We start from the raw sequence: 16,033 nt of genomic DNA, 5'->3' as shown, positions 1-16,033 counted from the left end.
AAGAGAGCACATCTGGACAGCAGCATTGTCAGTCTGGGAGGGATGAGAGTGTTAAATGCAGAGGCGTATTTATCACAAGGCAAACAAGGCATTTGCCTAGGGCGGCATTTTTTTTTAGGGGGGCAGAGCTACCTAAATACACCACAGGTTAAATGTATTAGCAGATTTATACGCACTAACTAAACTGAAGCCAAATGCCAGCTAATACTTTATAATCCAGCAAACAGTTATTTTCCTTTTTTTACATAAATAAAGTTGATCATTGTAGGCACCCCTGACAGTGGTAAATGGTTTGCATTGTCTCTGTGCAGGGAACCTGCGATCAGTGCGTGTTTCCCAAACCACGCTCAAAACACACTGCAGTTGCAATCTGCAGTGGGTGTCAATGTTAAGGTAACACCATACCAAATGCAGGTTGCAAAAAGAGATGTGCATGACGTGAAAATTTGTTTAGTTTTGGATTTGTTTATTAAGTAAATCTTTTTGTTTCATAATATTCATTATGTTAGAATGAGTTGTTTTCGGAATTCATTTAGTATATTCAGATTCGATTTGCATATTTGTTATTTTTAAATCATTTCTCAATTCGAATTTCAGAAGATGGCTATATTCATTTGATTCTTTTATTTTCAATTTTATTGTTTTATTCTATTTTTTATTCTAGTCTATTCTGTTTTATTATATACTATTCCTTTCTTTTCTATGCTATTATTTTCCATTCTAGTCTATTCTGTTTTATCCTATTCCACTCAATCATCATCTTATTTCACTTTTATACCTTACCATATTTATGTTCCGTTTCGAATTTGGACAATTAATTTTGTTATAATTTATTTTGGATTAGTTGAAATTCATTATTATGAAAATTTTGTCCGAATTTCAGTTTGTAACAAAACAAATCTCACATCTAGGCGCAAATGCAGTGCGTTTGCCTGCACCAGATTGCATGGTATACAGTATATGTACTATGTGATCCAGTTGCACTACATTTCCAAAAGAACTGCATGCATTACTTTTGGTGCAATGCAGTGTGATTTGAGTCCATCCAAAATGAATGGGCTCACATCGCACTGCACTGAATCTCATGTGAATCAAACAGGAATGCATTGTGCATTCCTGTCCGCTGCATAGTGTGAACCGAGCCTTACTGATACAATCTGCAAGAGATCTTGTTCTTTAAAACAAGACTCACTGGCTGGATCACCAGATTAAAATGTAAGAAAGCAAGCCTAAAAATGAAACCAGTACAGACATCACATCTAACAGTTGGTAAGCTGCAATATGATAAAATGTTTGCTTTTGGGTTTAATACTGATTTAAGTGGGTGGCATTCATTTTTCTACAACACTGCGCATCAAACAATTACCAGGGGATTTTCTTTAGTCTGGATTTTCAGTGCAATAATGTAAAGCATGTTGACAAGTATTATTACTTTGGGTGTTAAAGAGCATTAGGTTATGGCAGCCTATTCATTTAAATGGGCCCCCAATGCAACAAAATAGGTGTATGTACTGCTTTTTCAAAGGCAGCACACCATAACATATATGGTAGAGCATTTCTGTCCATTGTGAGGTGCTAAAACGGCTGTACCTTGGCAAAGTGCACTAAGGAGCCATTAGGAATGAATAGTACTGCAGCACCACAATACATTTTTACACATTCCCGCAGTACAGAGATGTTAAAACACTCTTAATATACTATTTTTACCTTTGTTGCATCTTAGTGCTGTTGATCTAATCCAGCCCCTTTGCAGGCACTTGCCGGCTACATAATTTCTCTCTAGATGTGAAGATGACAATAGCGGTACATGCTTGTGCAATGATCATTGGAACAGCCCATTATATTCTTCACTGGAAGCACCTGTGATAGGGTGACAACATCCAAGCACAACTGTGAGCACTGTCGCCCTATGACAGGAAGTGCCCAAACTAAGACCTTCATGGCAAGATCACTTGGTATTGGTGAGCAGAATGGGCAATGCTATATATATATATATATATATATATATATATATATATATATATATATATATATATACACATACATACATACATACAGTATCTCACAGAAGTAAGTACACCCCTCACATTTTTGTAAACATTTTTTTTATATCTCTTCATGTGACAACACTGAAGAAATAACACTTTGCTACAATGGATAGTAGTGTGTACAGCTTGTATAACAATGTAAATTTGCTGTCCCCTCAAAATAACTCAACACACAGCCATTAATATCTAAACTGCTGCCAACAAAAGTGAGTACACCCCTAAGTGAATATGTTCAAATTGGGCCCAATTAGCCATTTTCCCTCCCCGGTGTCATGTGACTCCTCAGTGTTACAAGGTCTCAGGTGTGAATGGGGAGCAGGTGTGTTAAATTTGGTGTTATCGCTCTCACTCTCTCATACTGGTTACTGGAAGTTGAATATGGCACCTCATGGCAAAGAACTCTGAGGATCTGAAAAAAAGAATTGTTGCTCTACATAAAGATGGCCTAGGATATAAGAAGATTGCCAAGACCCTGAAACTGAGCTACAGCACAGTGGCCAAGACCATACAGCGGTTTAACAGGACAGGTTCCACTCAGAATAGGCCTCGCCATGGTCGACCAAACTAGTTGAGTGCACATGCTCAGTATCATATCCAGAGGTTGTCTTTGGGAAATAGGTGTATGAGTGCTGCCAGTATTGCTGTAGAGGTTGAAGGGGTGGGGGGTCAGCCTGTCAGTGCTCAGACCATACGCCGCACACTGCATCAAATTCGTCTGCATGGCTGTCATTCCAGAAGGAAGCCTCTTCTAAAGATGATGCAAAAGAAAGCCCGCAAACAGTTTGCTGAAGACAAGCAGACCAAGGACATGTATTACTGGAGCCATGTCCTGTGGTCTGATGAGACCAAGATAAACTGATTTGGTTCAGATGGTGTCAAGCGTGTGTGGCGGCAACCAGGTGAGAAGTACAAAGACAAGCGTGTCTTGCCTACAGTCCAGCATGGTGGTGGGAGTGTCATGGTCTGGGGCTGCATGAGTGCTGCCGGCACTGGGGAGCTACAGTTCATTGAGGGAACCATGAATGCCAACATGTACTGTGACATACTGAAGCAGAGCATGATCCCCTCCCTTCAGAGACTGGGCTGCAGGGCAGTATTCCAACATGATAACAACCCAAAACACACCTCTAAGACGACCGCTGCCTTGCTAAAGAAGCTGAGGGTAAAGGTGATGGACTGGCCAAGCATGTCTCCAGACTTAAACCCTATTGAGCATCTGTGGGGCATCCTCAAACGGAAGGAGGAGGAGCACAAAGTCTCTAACATCCACCAGCTCTGTGATGTCATCATGGAGGAGTGGAAGAGGACTCCAGTGGCAACCTGTGAAGCTCTGATGAACTCCATTCCCAAGAGGGTTAAGGCAGTGCTAGAAAATAATGGTGGCCACACAAAATATTGACCCTTTGGGCCTAATTTGTACATTTACTTAGGGGTGTACTCACTTTTGTTGCCAGCAGTTTAGACATTAATGGCTGTGTGTTGAGTTATTTTGAGGGGACAGCAAATTTAAACAGTTATACAAGCTGTACTCTCACTAATTTACATTGTAGCAAAGTGTCATTTCTTCAGTGTAGTCACATGAAAAGACAATAAAATGTTTACAAAAATGTGAGGGGTGTACTCACTTCTGTGAGATACTATGTGTGTGTGTATATATATATATATATATAATATAAAAAATGGTGAGCTGGGACTGTGAGTGGACACTTCCACATCAGCGGTGGCCTAACATGGCACAATTCCTACTGGATTCTCTTTCTGAAATTAGCACACTGGGAAGATTGTGCCATAGTCAAATGTCACTGTGATAGCCAATCTCGCTTGCCTGATGGCAGTACTGTCCAATCTCTAGGGTATCCTAGTGGCATCTCATCTTGCTCATGTGCTGTCTGTAGGCTGAGAAATGCCCAACTTTACAGTCAGTAATCTGGGGTGCTACACCCTGTTTGTTTTTCCCCTCAGACCTTGATATCTTCTCCCATAAGGAGTCTACACATCAATAACTACCAAGGGTCACCTGCAGACACTCACTTCTAACTCCACCACACACATGCCTAAACCATATGAGTCCTTCACATCAATTGGCCAAAAATGATTCTCACACACCAGAAAGCAGCCTCAAACACCCACTGGTCACATATACATGTCATGGGGTCTAAGTACACCTTAACACCCTCTGTTCCTTTTTAGCAGTGTATATTTCCCTAATAAGGTGTGCCAATCATTGTGCCATAGACCAACACAACAAAATAACAGGTGGCACTTCACACAACAGATCATATATACAGACCCTCCCCAGACTTGGCCTAAACACCAGCAAAGAACCACTACAAACCAACCTTTACCCATAAGCATATTAAGGCAGTCACCTTTTTTTGCTCCTTGACACATTGCCTTCTGCACTTCATTCAGGCTTCCTTGACATTATACAAGGTGTGACAATTTAATTCCCAGAATGGGCTGTAAAAAAAAAAAAAAAGTTTGCTTACTTATACACTAGTGGCTGTTGTCACCTTCAAAGTAGTCCTCTTGTGAAGTGATGCACTTTTCTAGACGGCTTTGCCACAACCAGAAACATTCCTGGAATTTTTTTTGCAGAACACTGTGCAATATTTTTGTTGCTGTGTGCTGGATACCCGAAATGTCATCTAATCTGTGTCCTTTTAAGGCATTTTTTAAATTTTGGAAACAGCCAAATGTAGCAGTGAGCTAAGTCAGGGGAAAAAGGTGGTTGGTCAGGTTTCATAATGGATTTCTGGCCTAGGAACTCATGAACACCTAACGCTTCATGTGCAACTAAAGTTTCACTCGCACTTTTATTTTCACGTAAAATTTTGTGATAATCCACTGTTCCAGATTCCTGCCACTTATTTTCTGCCAATAGTACAACACACACACTCTTGTTCTTTCTACTTCTACTACTCCGTAAAGACTGAGTCAACTGGTCTGTAACCCAGGCGAAACATGTCCAAACACGCATGAGTGTGAATGGCTATGCGACTCACCACCATAAGGGTAAGCTAAAGGCATTCTGGGAACTAACCACTTGCCCTGCTGAGGATTTACCCCCCCCCCCCTTCCTGACCAGGTCGTTTTTTGCATTACGGCGCTGCGTTACTTTAACTGTCAATTGCACAGCCATGCAACGCTGTACCCAAATAAAATTTACATATTTTTTTCCTCCATGAATTGAGCTTTCTTTCAGTGGTATTGTATCGCCTGTGCATTTTTAATTTTTTGCGCTATGAAAAAAAAAAAAGACCGACAATTTTAAGAAAAAAAACAATATTTTTGACTTTTTGCTATTAAACATGTCCAGTAAAAAAAAATTTTAAAAATCAAATTTCGTCATAAATTTAGGCCAAAATGTATTCTGCTACATGTCTTTGCTAAACATAAAATCCCAATACGTGTAAATTAATTGGTTTAAGTGAAAGTTATAGCGTTTTTATATATATACAGTTGCAAGAAAAAGTATGTGAACCCCTTGGGATTGCATGGAGTTTTGCATGAATTGGGCATAAAATGTGCTCTGAACGTCATCTAAGTCACAACAATGGAAGAACACAGTCTGCTGAACATAATACTACACAAACATTAGATGTTGCCATGGTTTAATTGCACATAACATGTAAAAATTCACAGTGCAGGGAGGAAAAAGTATGTGAACCTTTGGACCTAATAACTGGTTGACCCTCCTTTGGCAGCAATAACCTCAACCAAACATTTCCTGTAGTTGCAGATCAGACCTGCACAACGATCTGGAGTAATTTTAGACCACTCCTCTTCACAAAACTGTTTCAGTGTAGCAATATTCTTGGGATGTCTGGTGTGAATCGCTCTCTTAAGGTCATGCCACAGCATTTCAATCGGGTTGAGGTCAGGACTCTGACTGGGCCACTCCAGAAGGCGTATTCTGTGCTGTTGCAGCCATTGTTTTGTTGAATTACTTGTATGCTTTGGGTCATTGTCCTGTTGCATCACCCATCCTCTGCGGAGCTTCAGTCGGCGGACAGATGGTCGTACGTTTTCCTGCAAAATGTCTTGATAAACTCTGGAATTAATTTTCCCATCAATGACAACAATCCGTCCAGGCCCTGAGGCAGCAAAGCAGCCCCAAACCATGATGCTCCCTCCACCATGTTTTACAGTGGGGATGAGGTTTTAATGTTGGTGTGCTGTGCCTTTTTTTCTCCACACATAGTGTTGTGTGTTCTTCCCAAACAACTCAATCTTGGTTTCATCTGTCCACAGTATATTTTGCCAGTAGTGCTGTGGAACATCCAGGTGCTCTTTTGCAAACTTCAAACGTGCTGCAATATTCTTTTTGGACAGCAATGGCTTCCTCCGTGGTGTCCTCCCATGTACTCCATTCTTGTTTAATGTTTTCCTTATTGTAGATGTGTCAACAAAAATGTTAGCATGTGCCAGAGATTTCTGTAGGTCTTTAGCTGACACTCTGGGATTCTTCTTTACCTCATGCAGCATTCTGCGCTGTGCTCTTGCAGTCATTTTTACAGGACGACCACGCCTAGGGAGAGTAGCAACAGTGCTAAACTTTCTCCATTTGTAGACAGTCTGTCTTACCGTGGACACATGAACATCAAGGCTTTTGGAGATACTTTTGTAACCCTTTCCAGCTTCATGCAAGTCAACAATTCTTGATCATAGGTCTTCTGAGAGCTCTTTTCTGCGAGGCATGGTTCACATCAGACAGTGCTTCTTGAAACCAGTAAACCCAAAACAGGTGTGTGTTTTTTAAGGGCAGGACAGCTGTCAGCAACACATCCAATATCATCACACTGATTGGAGTCAAGGTTGGCTCACTCCTGGCTCCAATTAACACTGAGAGAAGTCATTAAGCTAGGGCCTCACATACTTTTTCCTCCCTGCACTGTGAATGTTTACATGTTATGTGCACTTAAACCATGGCAACATCTAATGTTTGTGTAGTATTATGTTCAGCAGACTGTATTCTTCTATTGTTGTGACTTAGATGACATTCGGAGCACATTTTATGTCCAATTCATGCAAAACTCCACGTAATCCCAAGGGGTTCACATACTTTTTCTTGCAACTGTATATATATACACACACACACACACTGGGATTTTTTTTTTTAATTTTCACTAGTAATGGTAGCAATCAGTGACTTATCATGGAACTGCAGGACTGCGACCGGCATTCTGACACTGGGGGAACTGACATCCCCAGTGATACCAATACAGTGATCAGTGCTAATAAAAAGCACTGACACTGTACTAATGGCACTGGGCAGGATGGGGTTAACATGTGGGGTTTAACATGTGGGGCAATCAAAGGGTTAACTGTGTGCTGTTTTACTTGGGGCTGTGTATGTGTGCTTCACTGTAAGCACACTGGTTTGCACAGCCATTCAAAGTAGTGTGCACGAGCTGACAGGGAGAACTGTTCTGTTTACAAATAGTTCTCCCCCCCCACATCGGAGATGCTTGGCAATCACCGGGCGCCCGCGAATAATCACCGTCCGGGACCGGGTGATTGGTGGCCGCAAATGGCGGTGCGGGTAGGGCGCGTGCGTGCGTGCCTCCTACCTGGAAATGCGAAATCACGTATATATACGTGATTTTGCGCACCCATGCCGCTCTGTAGCAGTACTTCTGCTATAGGGCAGACGGGAAGCAGATAAATCGTCACACCTCTTATAAGTGCCTGAAGTTACTGTATAGATATCCCAAACATAAGCATACCTCTACTCAGGAAGTACATTCTCTTGGATCATCCCACACAGAAGAGTTTTCTTACTATGCCTTTATATTACTGTATACAGTACAGGATTCTTGCAGAGTTGCTCAATGAAATTGAGTTTATATTTCCCCCCCAAATTTGGGGAATGTCAGAAGTTTCTAGTTAAATGTATTGGAGTCAGTGAGAAAGGTGAAATTAACTCTTCATAAAGTTTTCAAAGGTAAAGAGATTTCATTCAAAACGAAGATAATACTTGTCCATGCATTCATCTTCTCAGTTGTCAATTACGGTTGTGAAAGCTGGACAACACAAAAACAGATCGACTCTTTTGAGCTTTGGTGCTAGAGAAGGATTTTATGTGTGCCATGGACAACCCATAGAACTAATAGATCAATTTTGATAGAGGTCAAACCAGCTATGTCACTAGAAACCCAAATGATGAAGTTACAACTGTCCTATTTTGGTCACACTGTTAGAAGAGAGAGATCACTGAAGAGGAAAATAATGTTTGGGAAGATAAAAGGCACCAGGAGAAGAGGGAGACCAGCTACTAGATGGCTGGACACATTGACTACAGTTGTGCGGATGACAATGGAAGATCTCACCAGACTAGCACAAAATCAAATTCTTTTTAGAACTCTCATTCATCAAGTTGCTAGGACAAGTTGCGAGGAATTCTCTGTGGCCACCCTTAAAGTGGTTGTAAAGGCTCAAGGTTTTTTACCTTCATATATTTTATGCATGAAGGTTAAAAAAAACCTTCTCTGTGTAGCAGCTCCCCCAGCCCCTCTCTCGATCCAGCGATGTGCACTGGAGTCTCAGCAATCCTGGTACTCCCTCTTCTAATTGGCTGAGGCAGCACCCGATAGGAGAGAACGGCCAGGAGCACTGGCAGGGGACCCGAGAAGAGGAGGATCTGGGCTGCTCTGTGCAAATCCACTGCAGAGAGCAGGTATGTATAATGTGTTTGTTATTTAAAAAAAAAAAAAAAAAAAAAGCCTTTAACTGCTTCCCCGCCGCCCTATAGTAGAAGTACTGCTATAGGGTGGCAGGGCTGTGCAAAATCACATATTTATGTGACTTGCATTTACGGGTAGGGAGTGCATGTGCGCTGCCATTGGCCGCTAGGCATGTCAATTGCAGGGTCTCGGCCGGAGACTCCCCGCTGGCACCTGGCGATGACCATGCAAAGCTGACAGAGGAGAGACCTGTGTGTAAACAATACAGGTCTCTCACCTGCCAGCAAGGACATGCTGTTTTATTATTTATTACAGATACTTATATAGCGCCATCAGTTAACCTTGTGCTTCACATATAGATTGAACATTCACATAAATCCCTAACCCTCAAGGGGCGTACAGTCTAGGTCCCTAAACAGGCAGGTGCTGCCATGGTTGGGATTCAAACCAACAACCTTAGTACTGCCAGGCGGAAGTGCTAACCATTTAGCCACTGTGTTGCACAGCAGAGAAATACAAAACAGCTTATCTCCCTAGTAAAACAGCACACAGTAAAACACACACAGCACACAGTTAATCCTTTGATTGCCCAAAAGTTAACCTCTTCCTGCCCAATGTCATTAGTACAGTCTCAGAGCTTTTTATTAGCACTGATCACTGTATTAGTGTCACTGGGGATGCAAGTGGCAGTTAGTTCCCACCCAATGTCACAATGCCTTCCGCTATCAGTCGCTGATCGCTGCCATTACTAGTATGTAAAAAAAATTAAATTCCAGTATATATTGTATATTTCCATTTGTAGACGCTATAACTTTCACGTAAACCAATTAATTTACACATATTGTGATTTTTTTTTAGCAAAGGCATGTAGCAGAATACATTTTGGCCTAAATTTAGGACAAAATTTGATTCTTAACATTTTTTTTATTGGACATGTTTAATAGCAAAAAGTAAAAAATATTGGGTTTTTTTTTCAACATTGTCGCTTTTTTTCTTTATAGAGCAAAAAAAAAAAAAAAAAAAAAAACGCACAGGTGATCAAATACCACTGAGAGAGAGCTCTATTTGTGGGAAAAAATGGACATACATTTAATTTATGTACAATGTTGCATGACCACGCAATTGTCAGTTAAAATAACGCAGTGCCGTATTCCAAAAAAATGGCCTGGTCAGGAAGGGTGGTAAATCCTCTGGAGGGCAAGTGGTTAACATCACTTTAATCTTTCAAAAGGCATTCACATGGCATGGAGAGGTTACTGCATACGGCATGGAGAGGTTACTGCATAACCTAGGCTCTGGATCCCCAGATCCCCCCACCTTCTGTTTACCCCAATCCTCTATATTGAAGTGCCCAAAGGATTGATCCTGAATGCTGCAGATGGTGGTATCACATAATGACGTGCTAATTGTCTCTTCAGCATTCTCCTGGCAGTCCATGTCATTAAAGCTACACTATTTTTTTTAAGTATTCATATATAGTAAATGTAGTTTACACCAGCCTTTTTCACCCTGGGGTGCCTTCAGGTTTCTTCAGGGGTGCCTTGGCAAAGTGCCCAAAAAAATATATATGAGCCTGCCTTTTAGTTACACAAAGCCACAGGTTTGCATTGTGCACCATTATAAATTTCTAGCTGCTGGCAACATAACAATCCATGATGTCATCAGGTGATAAGAAGGACATTGGGCACCAGCACAGCATCCTTGCCTGTCCCTCATCATCATCAGCACTGGGGGTCACATTAGCTGATTGAGAGAAGAGAAACATTGGAATACTAGTCAGTACCAGTGTATAAAGGGGTATTTGCTTTGGAGGAATAAATCACCTCTAATGTTGGGTGTCCTACATGTGCAGCTGTTGCTGCGTTTTGTAAAACTATTAGTTTTTCACATTTTGTAATGAGTGACTCAAGATTGTGCAGATTTTTAAAGGGTGCCCCGAGATTGTGCAGATTTTTAAAGGGTGCCCCGAGATTGTGCAGATTTTTAAAGGGTGCCCCGAGATTGTGCAGATTTTTAAAGGGTGCCTTGACTGAAAGAAAGGGTCCTTTCACATGGGCGGACCCGTTCAGCAGATCTGCTTGCTCAGTGGGGGATCTCTCCGCTGATCAAGCGGATGACAGGTCTGTGTGTGCTCCGCTGCTGCAGAGTGGACACAGAGATTGTATTGGATGACAAACAGACCGCCTGTCTGTTTCCATCAACCCCACGGACGGAAGGGGAATTGGATCCCCATCCGTCCCATTTTTGCGAGTCAGATCGGATGTCGGCTGGAGGAGAATGGAGGTTCTGATCGGGTCTGCCTGAAAAACTGAACGTCCATGTGAAAGAGGCCGAACACTGCTTTACACTTCTGTTTTATACTAAGCAATGCTTTACTGTAACAAACAAAAAGATACTTTTGTGTAATCAAGGCTGGCCCAGAGATGTGACTGTGGCTATATGCTACCATCGTGTGGAGGAAATTGTAATTGCATCATTTGTCTCTACTGTGGTTTTCTCCACCATGCACTTGGTTCTTTTGTATCTGAACTGCTCTAGTCAGGGGCGGACTGACAACTCATGGGGCCCCCGGACAATAGGGGATCATGGGGCCCCTGTGTCCTTGCCCAAACTCAAAAAAGCCTATGAAAAAGGTACCAGGGGCATCTCATGGGGGCCCCCTACTGACCCTGGGCCCTTGGGCAGTGCCCGAGTTTCCAAATGGTCAGTCCACCCCTGGCTCTAGTCATGAGCAAACGTATACCTATATTTTAGTCATCTGATTCAGTTTGATTACATTGTTCCAACCGTCTCAGAATTTCTTTCTTTTATGTGTCCATATTTTCCTGCATGATCTAAATGTCTAAAACTGAATAACGATGGAGGCAAAAATGAATAGGGGGAAGACTGGGGAAGTAGGGATTTCTGTCTCCAAGCAAGGTTTACTTAGTTTGACTTTTTCTGTTTAGAAACATGGATGTATTGTAGAGTTAGATCCATATATATTTGGACACAGGCACAAGTTTAGGTTTTTTCAGGTATTTACCAAAACATATTCAAGCTATAGTTATATAATGGATATGGGCTGAAAGTGCACACTCTCAGGTTTAATTTGAGGGTATGTATATCCAAATTGGAGGAAGGGTTTAGGAATTACAGCTCTTAAGAATAGCCACCCCCCTTTTTTAAGGGACCAAAAGTAATTGGACAATTGAATCAAAAGCTGTTTCATGGCCAGGTGCGGGCTACTCCTTTGTTATTTCTTCATCAATGTAGCAGGTAAAGGGTCTGGAGTTGATTCTAAGTGTTGTATTTGCATTTGGAATCTACTGCTGTGAACATGCATCATGCGTTCAAAGGAGCTGTCCATGCAAGTGAAACAGGCCATTGTAAGGTTTTGAAAATGAACAAGAGATAGCAGCAACATTAGGAGTGGCCAAATCAACAGTTTGGTACATTCTGAGGAAAGAAGAATGCGCTGGTGAGCTCAGCAACATAAAAAGGCATGGACGTCCATGGAAGACAACATTGGTGGATGATCGCAGGATCTTCTCTATGGTAAAGAAAAACCCATTCACAACATCCAGACAAGTGAAGGACACTCTCCAGGAGGTGAGCGTATCATTGTCAGTCTACAATCAAGAGAAGACTACCTGACAGCAAATACAGAAGGTTCACCACAAGGTGCTAACCATTCATAAGCCTGAAGAATAGGAAAGCAAGATTAGACTTTGCCAAAAAACATCTAAAAAAGCCAGACCAGTTCTGGAAAAGCATTCTTTGGACGAATAAAATGAAGATTAATCTGTACCAGAATGACAGGAAGAAAAAGTGTGGAGAAGGCTTGGAAGAGCTCATGATCCAAAGCACACAACGTCATCTGTAAAACATGGTGGAGGCAGTGTGATGGCATGGGCATGCATGGCTTCTAGTGGCACTGGGTCATTGGTGTTTATTGATGATGTGACAGAATACAGAAGCAGCCGGATGAATTCAGCAGTGTTTAGAGATAAACTGTCAGCCCAGATCCAGTCAAATGCAACAAAGTTGATTGGACGGCTCTTCACAGTACAGATGGACAATGATCCAAAACACACTGCAAAAGCAACCCAGGAGCTTTTGAAGGAAAAAAAGTGGAATATTCTGCAATGACAGAGTCAATCACATGATCTCAACCCCACTGAGCATGCATTTTACTTACTGAAGGCAAAACTAAAAGCAGAAAGTCCCACAAACAAAGAACAACTGAAGACAGCTGCAGTTAGAGCCTGGCAAAGCATCAGAAAGGAGGAAACCCAGTCTTTGGTAATGTCTATGGGTTCCAGACTTCAGGCAGTCATTGTCAGTAAAGGATTCTCAAAAAAATATTAAAAATGAACATTTTATTTATGATTATATTCAATTGTCCAATTACTTTTGGTCCCTTGGAAAAGGGAGGATGGCTACTCTTAAAAGCTGTAATTCCTAAATCCTTCTTCCAAATTGGATGTACATACCCTCAAATTAAACCTGAGAGTGTGCACTTTCAGCCCATATTCATTATATAACTATCTCTTGGATATGTTTTGTTAAATATCTGAAAAAAACTAAAATTGTGCCTGTGTTCAAATATATATGGATCTAACTGTATCTAATTACGAGGTCTGTGTCCAAAGCCTGTCATAGATGGATCGAATTTTGGCAGGTTCAGCAAGGACTGACTGGGATTTAATCCATCTATGGACAGGCTGGTTGTACGGAAGTCTATCGATCCAATCAAATTCAGTACAACCAGCCTTTCAGATTTCATGTATGCAATTATTACTGGTGGCTATAGTGGCTAGCAGTAATCATTGTGTTCTTCTAGCAGGGAAGGCTCCCTGGAATAACACAACAGTTCCATTGGAGATGGAATTGTGTGATTTTCCTTCCAGCAGCATATGGTGGAAGAAAAGAAAATCATACAATCTATGACCTGCTTAGGTTCTCATCTATGCAGTTGTGGGAATGCACGTAAATTGCACACATTTCTGCAGACAAACCGCACTGTTTAATGGTACCCCCACGCATCTAAAAAAGCAGGACATTTTTTGGTGCAGTTGCATCACGTGATTTCCACATGGCTGCAATTTTAAAAGGTGCTGGGACCTTTATCCTGCAAATGTTCAAGCAAACATGAGCTGCACCAGTCGTATAGGTGTGAACCAGGGACGGACTGACCATTTGGAAACTCGGGCACTGCCCGAGGGCCCGGGGTCAGTAGGGGGCCCCATGAGATGCCCCTGGTACCTTTTTCATAGGCTTTTTTGAGTTTGGGCAAGGACACAGGGGCCCCACGATCCCCTATTGCCCGGGGGCCCCCCCATGAGTTGTCAGTCCGCCCCTGGTGTGAACCTAGCCTAAACCTGCATTCAAGTCTAAGTATTCCTGGTGATTGGGAAGCTTTTTTTTTAGGGAACGTTACAGGAAGCTTTGTATGTGTATCAAGCTTCAGGAGTTTTTTTTCCAGGCTTGGAAAGTTAAGAACAGTTCTATAGAAGGAAAGGAAGGTGCAAAAACAAGCGCAAAGATGCACATACCGCATGCTTATTGAAGTCAGCAGGCCTAAAAATGCTCATGTACTTTTTTTTTGGAGTGCACAGCATAGAATGGAGGAGGACAAGCATAGACAGAGAACAGGGACAATTAGAAAGAATGAGATTCTGCATAGTCAGGCATAGGGAAACAAGCAGAAAATCACTTCAATGTGAAGGAGGGCCTTTTTTGTGCATGTGTGTTGTGTGTGTGTTCTCATTATCAGTGCCTAAATAGAAACAGTGCTGCGTGTGTTGTATCTAATTATTAGTGCCTAAATGCAAACAGTGCCTTTTGGGAAGGGGGGATGGGGTGGGGTAGGAGAGGGTGTGTATGTGTTAAGCTGAACAATAGCTGCGACCAAATCCCATAAAGGCAATTAAACCATGGTGATGTACCACAAAGAGTCTGCTTTTCCCCTTGCTTGAAGTAAAAAAAACACAGAATATTAGGTTAATTCAGACACATATTTATAAATGTTTGCTGCAAGATTCAGCATAAACATTCACAAAATATACATTTTGTATACATTCTCCTAAGGCCATGTCAGGCTGGAAATCCGGTTGACACGTTGCAATTAACAGATTTTCTAAACTTCAGCTTACATTACCCCAAGGGGTCACTTGGTCCCTATTTTAGGAAATGTGAATAGTGATGAAGGAGCAAGCTTACCCATCTGACATAGCCCCAAGCAGGGGATAGAGACGAGTACAGTTAATAATCTAGACCAGGGGTCACCAAAGTTTCTAAAGAAAAGGCCAGTTTATTGTTTGCCAGACATTAGAGGGGCCAGACTGTGGTCCAGGGAGTAGAAAATGCCCCAGCATCAGTGGGAGTAAACATTGCCTCTGACTTGGTTGTCGGTGGCGGAAAAAAAAAAAAAAAAGACATAGCATCCCTAGTCAAAAGGAGTGAAAATAGTGTTCCATCATTGGTATCGGACAAATAGTACCCCAATCATTGGTGTCATTGGGAGGAATGGTGCCCCATCATTGGTGTCATTGAAAGGAATGGTGCCCCATCAATGGTGTGATTGGTATGAATAGTGGCCCAACATTGGTGTCAATGGAAGGAGTGGTGCCCCATTGCTGGTGTCAGTGGAAGGAATGATGCCCCAATAACCAGATAAAGGCAAGCAAAGGGCCACATTCAGCCCACGAGCCGCAGTTTGGGAACCACTGATCTAGATGATCAACATTAATGAATATTTATGCATTACAACTTCATTCCTTTAAAGGTTTTCTGTTTTACCCTCCACCATATTGCACTTTGCTGTTTTTCATATACATACAAACTGTTCTACTGCACAATATGGCTGGCTAGAAATTGCTTTAAATGTTTTCTCCTCCAGGTCCCAATTTATGGCTTGAAATGTCATCACCGATGCTTATCAAGATGTTATACCAACCAAGGATAAGTTTTCCACAGACACAGAAGGGGGGTTGATCATGTAGGCACAATCTTGGAGACAGACACTGAACACTTAGTTGTTAGTTTCCTACAGTCAGTGCTGGTGGAGGGGGCACAGGCACACAATGCCAATGCCACTACTGACAGGGGATGCAATTAATAAAAATGCTATGTTTGATGGTTGTGTTATATTGGGTGATTTTTTTTATATATTCCTACTTGCGGCCCTTTAGTGAAGACCAGTAATACTGTGCTGCGATTATACAAATTCTACCTGATCCTCATGCAAACCACTTATTAGGATACTACCAGATTGGGGGTATGTTGGATAATTATTGAAATAGGATTGCTTGGTTA

The sequence above is a fragment of the Staurois parvus genome, unplaced genomic scaffold (assembly GCF_062004578.1).
Source record: "Staurois parvus isolate SC_StPar_1 unplaced genomic scaffold, SC_StPar_1.0 ptg000694l, whole genome shotgun sequence".
Taxonomy (NCBI): Eukaryota; Metazoa; Chordata; class Amphibia; order Anura; family Ranidae; genus Staurois; species Staurois parvus.
This window is presented reverse-complemented; position numbering follows the sequence as displayed.